The sequence below is a fragment of the Chlorocebus sabaeus genome, chromosome 12, assembly GCF_047675955.1.
Source record: "Chlorocebus sabaeus isolate Y175 chromosome 12, mChlSab1.0.hap1, whole genome shotgun sequence".
NCBI classification, from domain to species: Eukaryota; Metazoa; Chordata; class Mammalia; order Primates; family Cercopithecidae; genus Chlorocebus; species Chlorocebus sabaeus.
In genome coordinates, this window is record NC_132915.1 from 21,052,225 (window position 1) to 21,070,451 (window position 18,227).

Genomic DNA, 18,227 nt, shown 5'->3' on the forward strand with positions numbered 1-18,227 from the left:
GTATTTCACACTTAACCCACATTTCAATTTAGAAGAGCCAGACTTCAAGAACTCGGAAACCACATGTACTTAGTGGCTGCCGTCATGAACAGTACAGCTCTAGAAACTAAATTTCCAGTCCTGTGCAAAGGTAAGGGGAAGGGCAGGTCTTCTGCTGTAAGGCATTGAGGAGGAAGCTGGGAGCCTAACTGCTTTTTTTTTTTTTTTTTTTTTGGAGACAGAGTTTCGCTCTGTCGCCCAGGTTGGAGTGCAATGGCGTGATCTTGGCTCACTGCAAGCTTTACCTCCCTGGTTCACCCCATTCTCCTGCGTCAGCCTCCCCAGTAGCTGGGACTACAGGTGCCCGCCACCACGCCCAGCTAATTTTTTGTATTTTTGGTAGAGACGGGGTTTCACCGTGTTAGCCAGGATGGTCTCGGTCTCCTGACCTCGTGATCCATCCGCCTCGGCCTCCCAAAGTGCTAGGATTACAGGCGTGAGCCACAACGCCCGGCCCTAACTGCTTCTTAAAAAGCCTTTTGACTGACTTTGTTTTCCCATTTACCCCCATTTTAGAAATTCCTGGTGGCCGCAATTTCTGAGCATTTTTGTGGTTCTGTGGTGCAAATAGGATGGATGACTCACTTTCCCTCACTGCCAGCGGAGGTGTTCGCCTCACTGCTCTGCTGGGCCAGCTCACACTCATCCGTCAGCTTTCCATCTTTCCATTTTTCCTTGGTGTTTCCTCCACTCCAAGTCTCTTTGTCCTTATGGGTTTGTGGCTTTAAAACAAAATCATCCATTTTCATTGTATTGGAATGTTTGGAGAGAACAGAGATAAACATAGAGGTTGAAACCACCATCTTTAACTGATCATCAATAAGTTTTCCATACAACTGGAATTTGAGTATTTTTGTCTATAAATTTTTATTGTGAGTCTGGTGTTTTGGTTTAAATCATCTGAAAACCCTATGTATGCAATAACTATTTCTAAAAGGAACAAATGCATGAATAATGAGATATCCAGGAGACTGACTTAATCCTCAAATGTCATCCAATCCAGTTAAAACTAGTGCCCAGAAAGCGACACCCTTTGGGTCACCCTTCAGGGAGCCTGTTTCCCCTTGCTCTCCTTAGCTCAGCTCATTTCTCTCAGTGACCACTGAGCTAAGAAAGCCCCCAGAAATAGTTAAGAATTTTAAAGGCTCTTAGCAGCAAACCAAATGCAAGACAGAGCCATGAGTCAACTGTTCCACCTCCCTCAACCTCATCGCCCAACTGTCTGCTAGAACAGACCACTTCCTTGTAATACACACGCTCTTTCTCTAGCATGGAGATCTAGCTTAACTCTGCCTTCCCCCACCTTCAGCCTCATTTCTTCTTTTGAAAGGGCTGGCCTCTTTTTTGTGCTTTTTTTTTCTTGAATCTTAAAAATGAAGCCCAGGCCCTTTGGAACACAGAGCAACGTTGGAGTTCAGTATTTATGTGTAATCAGTGTAGGGCTAGTGGCTTTGGGGTTCTTTGTTGGTTTGGTTTTGTACTTACCAACATATTATTCTAGAATCCAAGAATAAATGAAAAGCAATTTAAATATGTATTAGAGTGTCTCATAAAAATTACAAAAATGAGATTTTATTCATAATATACAGAAAAAAAATCAAGTTTACTCCTTTTGCAGAAATGAAAGCCATAGGAATCAGTAATTCTTCAGACCCAGAGATCCCATTTAGTTAGCTTCTTTTACTGCCACAGGGGATAGTTCAACTAGATTCCATATATATCTGAACAGTAGACAGTAAAGATAAGGGAAGCCCTAGAAGCTCCTAAATGGTATCAGAACACAGAGGAAATTCCTATAGATGAGATAAAGAGAATTAAATTTGGGGGTGGGGATATGATCACAGGAGGAATCTTGCTGTTTCAAAGTTTACAGTAGTGAAGTCAGCTACACAGGCAAATTGAGTTAAATTGGAGGCTCTTCAACGCACTCCCCATCAGCTTACTGGGTTCTAGTCTCACAGGATCCAGCATGTTATGGCTGTGTACTGCCCCTACCTCCATCCAGGCATCCCATATATTATTTTCCCAGCACATATTTTCAGCTCTATGTATAGGGATATTTTTTATTCACATCAATTTATTTTTTCAAATTTTTACTTAGTTATTTATTTATTTATTTTGAGATGGAGTCTCACTCTGTCGCCCAGGCTGGAGTGCAGTGGCGCGATCTCGCCTCACTGCAAACTCCAACACCCAGACCATGCCTGGCTAATTTTTTGTATTTTTAGTAGAGGCGGGATTTCACCGTGTTAGCCAGGATGGTCTGGATCTCCAGACCTTGTGATCTGCCTGCCTTGGCCTCCCAAAGTGCTGAGATTACAGGTGTGAGCCACCACGCGTGGCCTATTTATTTATTTATTTATTTTTGAGACAAAGTCTCACTCTGTTGCCCAGGCTGGAGTGCAGTGGCACAATCTCAGCTCATTGAAACCTCTACCTCCCATGTTCAAGTGATTCTCCTGCCTCAGCCTCCCCAGTAACTGGGATTACAAGTGCCTGCCCCCATGCCCGGTTAATTTTTTGTATTTTTAGTAAACTGGGATTTCACCATGTTGGCCAGGCTGGTCTTGAACTCCTGAGCTCAAGTGATCCACCCACCTCGGCCTCCCGAAGTGCTGGGATTACGGCCATGAGCCATGGTACCCGGCCTATTCACATCAACTTTTTAAGTCATAAAGATAATAGGATTGCCCTAATAACAATTCCCATTATATTAATATTTCCTGACAAAATATTTTTCTTATAAAAATGTCACATTTGCCTAGATATTTATGGTTTTCAAGACATCTCAAAACACCTTATCTTGCTTCCTCTTCACAACAACGTTATGTATTTGGAGAAAGGTAGTCTTATCAGGCATCTTATTTGTTGATTAGTGTATTTCCTTATCACCCCATACTACAAAAGACTAGAGGTAGAACAACAACACTGCTGGAAAAGGTAGGGTCAGGACTGGACTCCGGGCTTCCTCACTTCCAGTTAGAGGCCCTGTCCCCTGAGGATCTTTATTACGTAGGCCTTTAGCTCCTTGCCCAGAGGTGGCTGCCAAAATATACTTGATCAGAAGCCAACTCCAATTTAAGTGCTGATCAGGGTTGGTCATGGTGATGATTCAGGGCCCAAACGAAACATCGTGTTTCTTTTCCTCTTTCTCCTTGTCTTCTTCCCTTTTCTACTGGAACACTTCGGTCCTAGTGCCATTCAGCAGGGCAGAGAAAGTCGGTCACTCTGGAGTAGGGGTAGTGGCCCAGCATAGGTGTCTCCCCTGAACAGGGTGAGAAGGGTATTCATGATTGAGGACAGCCTGGTGTATCAGACAGCCTAAGTAGATAAGAAGGGCTTCCAGGTAAGAGGGGTGCCTGTGGTGGGGGTGGGAACCCCAGCATCATGAGGAGGGAAGCCCCATGGAGAGACAGCCTAGCATAGGTGTAGAGTCCAAGGAAGAGACCCACAAGCTGGTATGGGGACCTGGAGACCCTGCTGGGTAAGGATGACACCACCACAGCAGGGAGTGCCTTGTGGAGGGAGTCACAGCCCAAGGGGGCAAAGAGGGGAACCACATGGAACATAGCCCTGGGTAGGGAACCAGAACCCCGACGGGGTGAGGACGATGTCCACGTGGGAGTCAGCGGCATGTCACGGACTTAGTCAAAGTGGGGTAAGGACAGTTTCTGAGGAGTGGTGGTGGCAGGTCAGAGCAAGGACAGGGTAAGGAGGGTGTGTGAGGGGTAAGCGGGACAGTGGCTCTGGTGGGAGTCTGGCTTCCTACAGGGGGACTGAGCAAATAAGAAGACTTAGGATAATGGGAGCCAGATTTCTTAACTGTTGGAGTTCAGAGTCACAGATGTGGAAAAAAGAAAACTATTGGGGTGAAGTTATGGTTTTCAATACAGATAAATTAAAAATATAGATGACAATGTGTGTGTGTGTGTATATATATATGTATATGCCTTCATATATGTTTATGTAGCTATATACTTACATATATCCTCCAACTTTGTCTACTAGGAGAATCTCTCACAGTAATAAACACAGCCCAGATTTCCTCTTCTAGATACCATTCTCCACTAAAAGAAACCAGGGCTTCTTGGAGAGTTTCCAAGGATTCCAGGATTCAAGTCCTGATTCCAGGACTGAGGTAGGAAACTCGAGTATGAACCTTGTGTCAAAAAGCAAGGAAATGATAGAGATATATCAAAAGGACACAGAAACCAGCTTCAACATGAAAATGAATCACTGTTGTAATGGATTATGACTCCTTAAATAAAGTAGAATACTATGAGTCCTAATAATGTTAGTATATGGAAAGTGTGAGGAAGAATGGAATATTTACATAGAACCTCCCACATAAAGTATGTATTAATGATAGCAGGAAAAAGAGTAACTTCCTAATGGAGAAGAGAGGCAAACAGCACCTTAACCAATGATCAAAGTGAATGATCAGCCGTCATGGGAAAACTGAATTTGTGCACCCCTGACAGGATCCAATAAAAAGTATTGAGGGTATATCCTGGCTAACACAGTGAAACCCCATCTCTACTAAAAAATATAAAAAACCAGCCAGGCGTGGTAGCGGGTGTCTCTAGTCCCAGTTACTCGAGAGGCTGAGGCAGGAGAATGGCGTGAACCCGGGAGGCAGAGATTGTAGTAAGTTGAGATGGCGCCGCTGCACTCCAGCCTGGGGGTCAGAGCGAGACTCCGTCTCAAAAAAACAAAAAAAGTATTAAGGGTCACTTGAGAAATTCCTGCCAAAGATGCATGAATTGAATGAATTGAGTCCCACATCAGACAAAGCCAAATTGAGTGACTTCTACAAAATAACTGGCCCGTAATCTTCAAAAGCACCCAAGTCAGAAAAGTCAAGGAAAGACAGAGAAACTAACCATTGCAGACAGAAGACTAAAATCATTGACAACTAAATGCAGCAAAGGATTCTGAAGTGGATCCTTTGTGATGGATTCACTGGACTACTGATGAAACTTGAATGCGGTCTGAGGATTAAATTGCTCTAATACAACAGTGTTAACTTGCATATTTTAAAAATAGTATTGCTGTAAAAGAATGTCCTGTTTTTAGGAAATACACACTAACATATCCAGGAGAAATATTTACTATCCAAGGTAGTCAACTTACTATCAACTGTTTCCAGGGAAAAATGTTCTTTGTGCTGTTCTTGCAAAGTGTCTGTAACTTCGAGATTGTTCAACATAAATTTTTTTTAACGAAGTTAGTTGTCATTTTTAAGAACAACAACGAAAATAGAAAAGAACAAAAAAAGAGTATGCCACATTAAAAGATGCAACACAATGCTGGCAGGGAAATGTTAAGTGGTATGATTCATATATGAATTCTTTTCCAAGCAAACAAAATGCCCCGTGCAATAAACTACCGTCTCAGGTGGAGAGTAAAGTAAAGCCTCACCCATTCCAAACAAGGCAACCAAAAGCCTTTTCTTATTCCATGACCACAGACAAGTCTTAGAGAGAATGTGCAAAAGCACAGGAAAAACACATGGCCACATTTCCTATCTCATTATTATTGAAAAGGAATTTCCTTTATTTTTTAAAAATAAATATTGCTTTTTAAATGGTAAAATTAGTCTCCTTCCGTTTAAAGAAAAATACCATCCCAATGAAAAGCTTTGCACTAGGAAAACGTTTTCTCAAGCATAGTTTTGGAAAACAGAGGAAAACGAAACAAAATTGCACCACCCTGACAGAGTGACTATTATGAACTATTATGAGTCTTTACTTGTCTCCGTATTAAATGGCTGCAATCATGGCATGCCATTGGATTTCCTCTGTGTGCTGTGTTGAAAGTAGCGTAGTGGTTAAGCACAGGTTTTGAAACTGACCAACTTCCTCATCTGGCTTCTGCCACTGTATGTGACTTTAAGTTACTTTCCAAACTGCTGTAAGCCTCAGTTTCCCCCTGTATCAAATAGGGACAATCTACTCCCTTATCTTGGGGTTTATGAGAGATTTAAATAAGATCATGGATGTAAAGTACTTAGCACAGTATGTGGCATGTTTTACGTATTCAGTAAATACTTATTTTCTCATGACTACTTTTCCATGTTTTAAATAATCATCTGCTGTGGTCTGAACGTTGTGTCCACCTAATATTTCTATGTTGAAATACTAACGCCTATGCTGATGGCATTAGGAGGTGGGGCATTTAGGGAGGTAGTTAGGTCATGTAAGCAGGGCCCTCACAAATGGGATTAGTGCCCTTATAAAATAGGTCCAAGGGAGTTCATTTGCCCCTCCCACCATGTGAGGACACAGTTAGAAGTTGCTGCTCTAAGAACTAGGGAGTACACCTCATCAGACACCAGATCTGCTGGTATTTTGATCTTGGAACCATAGCTCCCACTCAGCCACTCGATCACGAGGGTAAACAACCAATACTGTACTCTAGTGTGTTGTGTTCAATACATGACATGAGATGTTCAACACTGTATTATAGATGGTTTTGTCCAACTGCAGGCTAACAAGAGTTCCGAGTATGGAAACATACTCAGGTAGGCTAAGCTAAACTATGACGTTTCCTATGTTAGGTGTATTAAATGCATTTTTGACTTATAATAGGCTTATCATTATAAGTCAAGGAGGTGGAGGAGCAACTGCTCTCTGCCTACTGACCCTCCTTAGTAACATGGCTACTGGACCTTATCAAGTACTGGAAGCAGGCAAGGGCCTGGCAGCTTATAGGGTCCCATGGGTTGGACAACTGTCAGTATCACCGTGCAAGAGCACCCAGTAAGGACCAAGTAAAAAGGGGATCCTAATGAGAGCCTGGCCAGGTATTTGAACCAATACAAATGTGTCAGTTCTTCCTGAAGCCCAAGATGTGGAAAGGCTAGGCAATGGGTGGGTTGAGGTTTCCCTACCCCCCATCCTTTAAGAAGATAAGAGTGAGGGCACAGCAGGTGTGGTGGTGCACACCTGTAATCCCAGCACTTTGGAAGGGTGGCAGATCACTTGAAGTCAGGAGTTTGAGACCAGCCTGGGCAACATGGCAAGACCCTGTTTGTACTAAAAAAACAAAAATTAGCCGGGCATAGGGGCACGTCCCTGTAATTCCAGCTACTCTGGTGACTGAGGCTCAAGAATCGCTTGAGCCTGGGAGGCAGAGGTTGCAATGAGCCGAGATCGCACCACTGCACTCCAGCCTGGGTGACAGAGTGAAAATCTGTCTCAATCAATCAATCAATAAAGAGTGAGAGGAGAGAATCTTCGTCTGGGTTCCTCAGCAGGAAGTGACACCCGACTGCCTTTGTACCACAGGTGAACAGAAGTAACGTATTCTGCATGCCCTGCCGTTTAGAGTACCCAAACCACAAGCTCTTATCCCAAAGTGCCAACAAAGAAAACTACAACTCATCTGAGAGGCTGCAGTATTCTGAAGGAGCCAACATTCAGAGGGAAGGTCAACACAAATGAATAGAACATACACCCAGAAAAATAGCTGCTGCGGGAGGAAGACCGTATCTTGACTCTGGAAGTAATAGGAGCACTAAGGATGGATTCCAGGGTAGCACACAAACTGCTCTGAGGAGTAAAAGACCATGATTTCCAAACAAAACAATTCGATAGATGAATGGAAGGACACAGTGGAGCCCAAACTGGAAGATCAAGTGCAGGAACACACGCCTACCCTGATGCAAACAATCTCCCTGCTTCTTTACACTTACTTACGGGCTTCCCTTCTTTCTGCCACTCTGGCGGAAACATCTGTTCCTGTCTTAGGTCAACCCTGCCACTTGTGCGTTAGATACTCGTTAGACACCTTCTCATCTAATAGAGGCATTGCTCCAACAGTTGTCTCCATCTGGCTGTTGTACAATCTTTTTATTCATTTATTTATTTATTTACTTATTTTGAGACAGAGTTTTGCTCTTGTTGCCCAAACTGGAGTACACTGGCATGATCTCGGCTCACTGCAACCTCCGCCTCCTGGATTCGAGCAATTCTCCTGCCTCCACCTCTTGAGTAGCTGGAATTATAGTCATGCGCCACCACGCCCAGCTACATTTTGGATTTTTAGTAGAAATAGGGTTTCACCATGTTTCTGGTCTCCAGACTCCAGGCTGGTCTCCAACTCCTGGCTTCTGGTGATTCCCTCGCCTCGGCCTCCCAAATTGCTGGCATTACAGGCGTGAGCTACTGCACCTGGCCTGTACCATCAATTTTTATCTCTCTACTGCATATGCTCTAATATTTCCCATCTTAAAAAAAATTCTCCACTCATCACTACCAATTATTACCCCATTTCTTTGCTGTCCTTCAGAGTAGAACTACTCACTTTTCTATACAAATATTTCAAGGCAAACTCCAGAAGATCACAGTCTGTTTTACACTTGGTTCAGTGAAGTATGTTTGTAGTTTCTTCAAATAACAGAGTTATTTAAGTGTTTTGAATATTCAGCACTCATTTAACTTCTTAACCTACCAGAATATCATTGTATTTTGGTATTAAGATAATGATTTTAAAATTATTTGAAATCCAAATATTAATAATAAAAATAAAAGGAAATGTTCTTAAAAGAAGTAAAAAAGTCCTTACTTCTCTCTTGATCCCAGTCCAATTAGATTTTCATTGTCACCATGGCAGCTAAACAGTCCTTAACTCTACTCATGACTTTCAGATCAACTGACTCTACCTCTTAGCTACCCTAGACCTAATTGACACTTCTTTCTTTTTCTTTACTTTCTCCTTCCTTCCTCCCTCCCTCCCTCCCTTCTTCCTTCCTTCCTTCCTTCCTTCCTTCCTTCCTTCCTTCCTTCCTTCCTTCCTTCCTTCCTTCTTTCCTTCTTTCTTTCTTCTTTTCTCTCTCTCTCTCCTCTATCTCTCTCCCTCCCTCTCTCTCTTTCTCTCTCTCTTTCTTTCTTTCTTTCTTGCTTTCTTGCTTTTTTTTGACAGAATCTTGCTCTGTCACCCAGGCTGGAGTGCAGTGATAGATCTCAGCTCACTCACTGCAACTTCTGCCTCCCGGGTTCAAGTGATTCTCCTGCCTCAGCCTCCCAAGTAGTTGAGATTACAGGCGTGTGTCACCACGTCCAGCTAATTTTTGTATTTTTATTAGAGATGGGGTTTCACCATGTCTGCCAGGTTGGTCTCAAACTCCTGACCTCAAGTGATCTGTCTGCTTCAGCTTCCCAAAGTGCTGGGATTACAGGCATGAGCCCCTGTGCCTGGCCAATTGCCTTCTATATTAAGACTCATTCCTCAGGTTATCTCACACAGGATCATGACTTTAAATGCCATTTACCTGATGACTATTTCTAAATTTTTATCTCTAATCTATACTTTTGTATTGAATTCTAGCTGAGAGATCCAGCTGCTTACTCAATATCCCCATTAGGTTATCTAACAGAAATCTCGTATTTTACATGTTTAAAACAGAACTCTTGATTCTTCCCCAAACTATTTTTCCTGAAGTTGTCTTAAACAAAAAATAAATTTCATTTTTCCAGTTTCTCAAGACAATAACTTTCAAGTTTTCCTTGACTCCTCTTTCTGTTTTACCACATTGAATCTAATGGCAAGTCCTCTTCATTCTAGCAAATCACCATTGCTCTATTCTCCACGATTGCTACCATCCAAATACCTTCATCTTTCAGCTAGATTATTAGAATAGATCTTTAACTGTACTACTAACTGTACTACCCACTTCTACCCTGACTCCCTTAGAGTCCAAGAACTTTCCAGAGCAATCTTTTCAAAGTGTAATTCAGAGCTCTGAGAATTAATTTTGTCCTCTCACTCAGCCTCAAATATCAGATTGCCATTCTACCTTGAGGTCATAAAGTACTTTTTTTTCAACTCTTGATAAAATATAAACATGAAAGGTAAAATCACTCCTTTGGTGACCATCATGAACTATGACATATGCAGAACCTCATCATTTGCTGTACATTCTCTTCAAAAATCTGAAGTGATGACTTATGACAAAAAAAATCCTGGCCAGGAGTGGTGGCTCACACCTGTAATCTCAGCACTTTGGGAGACCGAGGGAGGCAGATGACTTGAGGTCAGGAGTTCAAGACCAGCCTTGCCAAAATGACTAAATCTTACCTCTACTAAAATACAAGAATGAGCTGGGCGTGGTGGTGCACATGTGTAATTCCAGCTCCTCGGGAGGCTGAAGTGGGAGGATTACTTCAGCCAGGGAGACGGAGGTTACAGTAAGCCGAGATTGCACCCCTGCAGTCCAACCTGGGCTACAGAGCATGACCCTGTCTGGAAAAAAAAAAAAGAAAAAAAAAAAGAAATCCAGAAAACGCTGGGAAACCATGGATACAAATGAACAACAAAAGCATAATCAACAGTAAAAAGGCAAATAAATTAATTAAAATGAGGTATTACATTTGAACAGGCATCACTTCAAAGAAGACACACAAATGGCCAATACACACATGAAGAGATGCTCAACATCATTAGTCATTAGGAGAATTCAGTGTTGCTGAGAGAATACACACGTTTACCCAAATCCCAATAAAAACCTTGAACTCTAAGGTTGAGGAGAATCTTACAGGCTTCCAGAAAGAATGAACAAGTTACCTGCAATGGGAAAAAAAATATTAGACAGGCAGTATCAAACTTCACACCTAAAACATTGGAAACTAGAAAATAGTGACATATCCTCACACAATACTGAAAGAAAAGGACTGCCACCCAAAGATCCATGCCCAGCAATTATTTCCTTAGTTGATGAGAGTGAAAGAAAATAAATACAAGGAGATGTAAAAGAGAGTAAATCATTATATTGGCAATGTACTCTATTTGAGGAAAATACTCAGGAAGAGACTAATGAAACATCAAATTAATTAGAATATATTGTAAATCTCAATATAAGCAAAGATATAGAGGAGTGATTGGTAAGCAATGAACCTTTATACATGTATATACACATATTGCAGAGATGGAGAGATTCTGACTGAAGATAAGGTAAGTGTAAACAAGGGCTCTTGAAATGGAAGATTTATAAGAATAATTCAAATGACACTCTAGAATGAAAATACTCACATGATATCAGAGAACCCCAAGTGTTGAATATTGGGTCAGGGAAGAGAAGGAAAATACAAATTTTGAAAATTCACCAAGCCCATGAATTTCTAGCTGAATTTTATCTAACCTTTAGAGGACTGACAGTACTACTTTTACTTAAATTACTGTAAGCCATAGAAAAGGATGAAAAGCTCCCAATCCACTTTATAAAGGCAAAATAAACTGAATCAAAACTGATAAAAATAAGACAAAATTGAAAATTATAGACAGGCTCATGAATATAGATTCAAGAAATCTAAATAAAACATTTCTAATTAGAATCCAGTAACGTATCAAAAAAAAGATAGACCATGACTTCTTCCACGAAAATACGGGTGGTTCAGTACCGGGAAGTTTATCAGTATAATCTATTACACCATATTTTGAAGGAGGATGTATGATCATATCTTTAGGTACTTACAATTTATTTAGTAAAGCTGGGCATGGTGGCATGCACCTGTAATCACAGCTATAAGGGAGACTGAGATGGGTGGATCATTTGAGGCAGGAGTTTGAGACGAGCCTGGGCAGCATAATGAGACCTTGTCTAAAAAAAAATAAAAAATAAAAAATTAGTAAAATGGCAGCCATACCTAATGAATAAAATAAGAGTTAAAGAAATTGTTTAGTATAAAAAGCTATTTACCAAACCAATAGCAATAGTATCCCAAAGCACAAAATGTATATATATGTATATATACATACAAATGGCTAAAGCCATTTGAATTGAACAGAAACTACACAGGAATGCTCACCATCGTCATGACTAAACATTGGCTTAGAAGAGATTTCAATCACATTAACACAACAGTATTAAATAATTGACCTAACATTTGAAAACAAGAATAAAACACTTTGCTTTTCTCATGGTGTGATTGTTAAAACAAAAACAAAAACAAACAAACAAAAAAACCACTCAAGTGACTCTGGTAAAAAGCTACTACAGGAAATAAAATACAAAGATAACACAGTTATCTTAAGTATTTTTAAGTTAATAGTTTTTCCATATCTTTTATTTATTTATTTATTTTATGAGACAGGGTTACCCAGGCTGGAGTACAGTGACACAATCTCTGCTCACTACAACCTCCACCTCCTGGGTTCAAGCAATTCTCCCACCTCAACCTCCCAGTTAGCTGAGACTACAGGCACATGCCACCATGCACAGCTAATTTTTGTATTTTTTGGTAGAGATGGGGTTTCACCATGTTGGCCAGGCTGGTCTCTAACTGATCTCGCCTTGGCCTCCCAAAGTGCTGGGATTACAGGTGTGAGCCACTGTGCCCGGTCAGTTTTTTCCATATCTTAACAAGAAGTACAAAGAAGTAGAAACATGGAAAAATATTTCCTTCACAACAATGGTAAAACATAAAACATTTCAGAATAAATTTAGCAAGAAAAAGCAAATCCCATATGGACACACACACGCACAGTTTTATTGAAAAAAGTAAAACACGGTCCAAACAAAGGAACGGAAACTATGTTCTTGAATGGAAAAACAAATACTATAAAAGTGTCAGTTTTCAGAAAACTAATATATAAATGCAACATAAATTCTATTTCAACACTGTTAATTTCCTATTCCTGCTATAACAAATTGCCACTAACTTAGTAACTTTGAAATAACACAAAATTATTCTCTTACAGTTCTGGAAGTCAAAAGTTCAAATCAGTTTCACTGGGCTAAAGTCAAGGTATCAGCAAGACTGATTTTTTCCGGAAGCTCTGAGGGAAGAATCAATTTCCTTCTGTTTTCAGTTTCTCCTGGTATCTGTATCCCTTGGCCTGTGACCCCTTCCTCCACCTTCAAAGTGAGTCACTCAGATCTCTGCTTCTGTCATCATGGCACCTTCTTTTCTGCCTCTGACTCCCCTTGTCCCTGTTATAAGGATTTTTTGTGATTACTTAGAATCCATGGAATAATTTGGGATCATATCCCTATCTCAAAATAATTAGTTTTAATCATATCTACAGAGTCCTTTTTGCCACATAATGTAACATTCACAGGTTCAATGGACTAGGAAGTAGTCATATCGTAGGGATTGAGGGACGCACATTATCAGTCTAACACAAACACCAGTAAGATTTTTAATATTGTTATGGAACAGTAAATGCCCGAGAATAGCCAAGAAGATAGGGAAAAGAACAGTAAGTGGGGAGGGAACCTTAAAAAAGGCATTATGATAAAATACACATAGTACTTTGGAGGCATAAATAGGTTAGTAGAATAGAATAGAGAATCTAGAAAGATATCTCAATATATGTGTAAATATTTATTTATTTATTTATTTATTTATTTATTTATTTATTTTTTGAGAGGGAGTCTCGCTCTGTCGCCCAGGCTGGAGTGCAGTGGCGCGATCTCGGCTCACCGCAAGCTCTGCCTCCCGGGTTCACGCTATTCTCCTGCCTCAGCCTCCCCAGTAGCTGGGACTACAGGCGCCCACCACCATGCCTGGCTAATTTTTTGTAATTTTAGTAGAGACGGGGTTTCACCATGTTAGCCAGGATGGTCTCCGTCTCCTGACCTCGTGATCCACCTGCCTCGGCCTCCCAAAGTGCTGGGATTACAGGCGTGAGCCACTGCGCCCAGCCTCAGCTGATCTTCTGATAGGCATCAAAGCCACTAGGGGTGAGGGTCCCAGAGGGGAACGACATTTTCAAGCCCCTTCCACACCATGCAGGTGTGAATTTAACACTTGACAAAAGTGCGATTTCAACTCAAGGAAAAAAGAATGGGTTATTTAATAAATGATGCTAACACAACTACGAAGCCACAAAAAGAGAATAAAAGTAGACCTCTGTCTCACACAATACAAAATGGTATAAATTACATAAAGAATGAAGGCTCAGACGTGGGCACAGTGGCTCATACCTGCAATCCCAGCACTTTGGAAGGCTGAGGTGGGAGAATTACTTGAGGCCAGTGAAAGAAAACAGGCACATTCCTTAGCCCCAGACTCAACACAAACAGGCCCAGTACAAACACATCCCACCATATATCTCTCAACTTCCTGAGCCCAGAACAAACACATTTCTCAACTCAGAGACTACCATATATCTCAACTTTAGAAAAACACCACCTGGAAAGTCTCCGATAAGGACACAACCGTTCGTAGTTTTACTGAAAGTGCAGGAACCAATAGAAAACTGCTAAATGTATAACTTAAAATGTTAACCAATTGTAGTGCTGTAACCAAAAGAATTCCCTTGTTCCTCTGTAACTTTACGTATCCTATTTACATCGGGCTATAAAGGGCAAGCACTCGCATTGTTCGGGGCCCTCTTGTATGCTGTGGAATGGAGGGACCAAGTTCGAACTTGCAGTAAAAGATCCTTGCCGCTTGGCTTTGACTCTGGACTCTGGTGGTCTTCTTTAGGGAACAAACGGTCTAGGCATTACACCAGGAGTTCAAGACCAGTCCAAGCTGCATAGTGAGACCCCCATCTCTACAAAAAAAATTTAAATTTAGCCAAGCATGGTGACATGTGCCTATAGTCCCAGCTACTTTCTGAGATAGGAGGATTGCTTGAGTCCAGGAGTTTGAGGCTGCAGTGAGCTATATTTGGGCCACTGCACTGTAGCCTGGGCAACAGAGCTAGATCCTATCTCTATTTTTAAAAAGAAAAGAAAAGAATGAAGGCTCAAATGCAAACTGAAACAAAAAAAATCATGTAAGAAAACCTAGAGTATGTACAATCTAGAGATGAGGCATACCTTCTTAACAGAGACTGGAATCCCAGAAACTTAAGAGAGAGAGAAAAAAAAGCTGAAATATTTGAACATAAACAGATAAAAATCCCTTATCTGGAAAATGTACCAGGTACAAAATCAACTGACAAAAAAAATTCAAAAAAATGTGTAATGCCAAAGCCAAGGGTCAGCATCTGTAACATACAACAAGCTCTTGCAAATAGACAAGAATGAGACAAATAACTCAAAAACCAGCATCAGCTACCTGCCTGTCAGTTGCTGCATTTTTTTCATCTTTCTATCTGTAAGAGAGGCTGGCTCATCTTGGAGCAGAATGTTCAGAGTCTTGAAATACTACTATTTCATAATTCTGAAACTGTTAAAACCAAGTGAATGATGACTTTGCTGATGACTAATACAAAAATGGTTATCTGTTCCTGCCAGTGAGAGAATCAAATATTTTTCACTTCCCTCTGGCGCCATTTAAACTGAAAGAAGAAGAATGCTCTTATTCATTGGATTTCTTTCCTTCTCTTTCTCTCTTTTAGAGATCACTTAAAAGTTTCCATGATGAGCTTAGTTTCAGGTTTATTTTCTTTTTTTCTAGTAACAGCACTTAATGTTGTTTTGCTTTGCAGAGTAATTCTTCCATCGGAATTTCAGATTTTATTTTATTTTATTTTTGAAACAGATTCTCACTCTGTCCCCTAGGCTGGAGTACAGTGGCACGATCTTGGCTCACTGCAACCTTCACCTCCCAGGTTCAAGCAATTGATTCTCCTGCCTCGGCCTCCTGGGTAACTGGAATTACAGGCACGTGCCCCAGGTCCAGCTATGAATTTCAGATTTTAAAGTGGGGTATTTTGTTAGTTGCACTATGTCAACTTTCCCCCTCTTCATTTATTCAGTAAGCTTATGCTAGGTTTGAAAATAAAATGATAATGACCCAGAGTTGGCAACACAGGGGGAAAATAGAACCTCATCGTGTGCCTAAGCCTGTATGCTCACTCACTTGTTACACCCACAAAAGAACTTTCTATTTTAATTCAAACTCTTCCTTCCTCTTTTAAAATATCAATCCAGGCTAAAAACAATGTGTGTTCTTACTGAAATCTAAATATAAGTTCTAAAGAAATTCTAGCTCACATCTGTGGTGCCAAGGGGCAGAGAGGGACAAATAAAAGTTTTTTTCAAAAACAATATGGCAGAAGGGAGTAACTGGCTTCAGTCTGACTTTCTTACCCTCTCTAAGCCTCAGTTTCCTCATCTGTAAAATGGGAAGGAAACTAGTGCCTACCTCATAAGGTTGTTTTGGAGATTAAATCAGATAATGCATATGATTTACCCAAAGAGCCTTGGATTAGTAAGATCTCAATAAATGTTCATTATTATTACTTTGTTCTTATGGAGGGCCACCAGCACTTGGTTAGAAGAGTGGCTGTTTCCGGGCCGGGCGCGGTGGCTCAAGCCTGTAATCCCAGCACTTTGGGAGGCCGAGACTGGCGGATCACGAGGTCAGGAGATTGAGACCATCCTGGCTAACACGGTGAAACCCTGTCTCTACTAAAAAATACAAAAAACTAGCCGGGCGAGGTGGCGGGCGCCTGTAGTCCCAGCTACTTGGGAGGCTGAGGCAGGAGAATGGCGTAAACCCGGGAGGCGGAGCTTGCAGTGAGCTGAGATCCGGCCACTGCACTCCAGCCTGGGCGACAGAGCGAGACTCCGTCTCAAAAAAAAAAAAAAAAGAAGAGTGGCTGTTTCCATCTCTGTTCCTGGAGGCCAGTTTCCCTCTGCTGTGCAATGTGGAGGCTAAGCCAGCAGTGGTTTTCAAACTAGTTCTCCGAGCCCTGGGATTCCAGGGAGGCCTGTGGGCTGTAGAGGGATCAGCGTGAGGTTGAGATGGTGGGTGAGACTCTGAGACTCCCACTGCAGCTTTGATTTTTTTCTATTTTATATAAAAGGAACCTGCCTACATTTCACTTCAAAAACCATTAATCCTTTAAATCTGCAAGGCTAAGGCAATTCTTGTTATTCTGTGGGCATTCTTCCTTTTTAAAATGACTTTTCCTAACTTTTTAGTAATCTTTTTTTTTTTTTTCATTATCCATCCTTAACCACCCGATCCCTCCTGAGAGAAGCAAAGCATTTGAGAAGCCACATCTGTGTTAGTATGAATTACTTTGATGTATTATGCCTTTGGGGAGGTGCTTGCATTTTAAAAGAGTCCAAACAAGAAGAGGATAAATAGGATAAAGAAAGATTGCTTTTCTGTTGACAGAAATCCTGGCGCTACAGGGAAGACTTTTGAGGGTGGGGTGAGAGGGAAGTCTTTTGTAAAACTGCTAAAATGGCAACTCTAACCACTGTCTTAATGAAATAATAACAGCCACTAGCACTGGTAAAGAGATTCTGACTTATTCAACAATTTAATCTCCATCTTCTTAGCTGACGAACATGAGCCTCCTGTAAGTGAGATGCTACTGTTTTCCCATGTCCATTTCCAAGGCAAGGACATGGAGGCCCTGCGTGGCTCAGTGACTTGCCCTGGTTGGCAGAGTTAGGCCCTGACTCAAGTCTCGGGCACTCTCCCCGGGACCACACTGCTACCTCCACCCATTTGGGAAGCCAAGCCTGCTGATAGCCAAGGTGCCGACTTTTGAACACTCCCTTTGCAGAAATGGCACAAGCTGGGCCACTCGTTTTTCTGATGCTTCCTCCTTGGAAAGAAAGGAATGGCTGTAGCAGACCTGTCAGCTCTCAATGAGCTCTTTGTGCAAGTAAATTCCAGAGTTTTTATGAACGATGATTACAGCAAGGGCTGCTTTCCCCCCCGCAGTAGTTATGGTCAAAAGATTGCTGTTTTAGCCATGCCTGGCATTCCTCCAGAAAACTCTTGGATATATGCACTATGAGTTACAGACTTGTGGATTATTGAACCTAGGAGACTGGAGAAATCAAGAAGCTCTTGATTTTAATGAGTAAATATTTCTTACCCTGTCAAAATCCCTGGTGACACAATTTTTTACTGTTCAAGAAAGTAAACATAAATGTCATTAATCACTGGAGGAAAGGTTATCTTTTTCTATCGTATTTCCACAGAGCAAAGTTGTCTGGTTTTTACTTATACATGTCTATCAACATTAACTGGTATGAGGGCACATGTGTAATAAGCTCTCAACATATATATTTGTTAATGAATGAATAAGTTAGTATGTCCTTTAATTTGGAGGCCAAGCAGTCATGTTAGCAAAAGCAACAGAAACAACATGATAACTTCCTCTGGGATAACCCTTCGCTATGGTGGACTCCTTAAAAATTCTAGCACACATAACTGAAGTTAATTGCTTACTGCACTCAGGGAGATCATTACCTTGACCATCTTAGCCACTGAGTGGGGAAAAATAAGTTGGAATATTGATGATATTTTAAGGCTTGGTTGAAA

At 41.2% G+C, this 18,227-nt stretch overlaps 1 long non-coding RNA gene across 1 annotated transcript in view; it reads right to left on the reverse strand.

The window, feature by feature from the left end:
- Window positions 1–507: 507 nt before the first annotated feature.
- LOC140712916 (uncharacterized) overlaps window positions 508–18,227 on the reverse strand; it is a 60,301-nt gene continuing 42,581 nt past the window's right edge. Inside the window, exons 3-4 of the long non-coding RNA XR_012094752.1 lie at window positions 10,120–11,638; window positions 508–761 (exon numbers count right to left, since the gene is read on the reverse strand). This is a non-coding gene — a long non-coding RNA (uncharacterized lncRNA). The remainder of the gene's footprint in view (window positions 762–10,119; window positions 11,639–18,227) is intronic.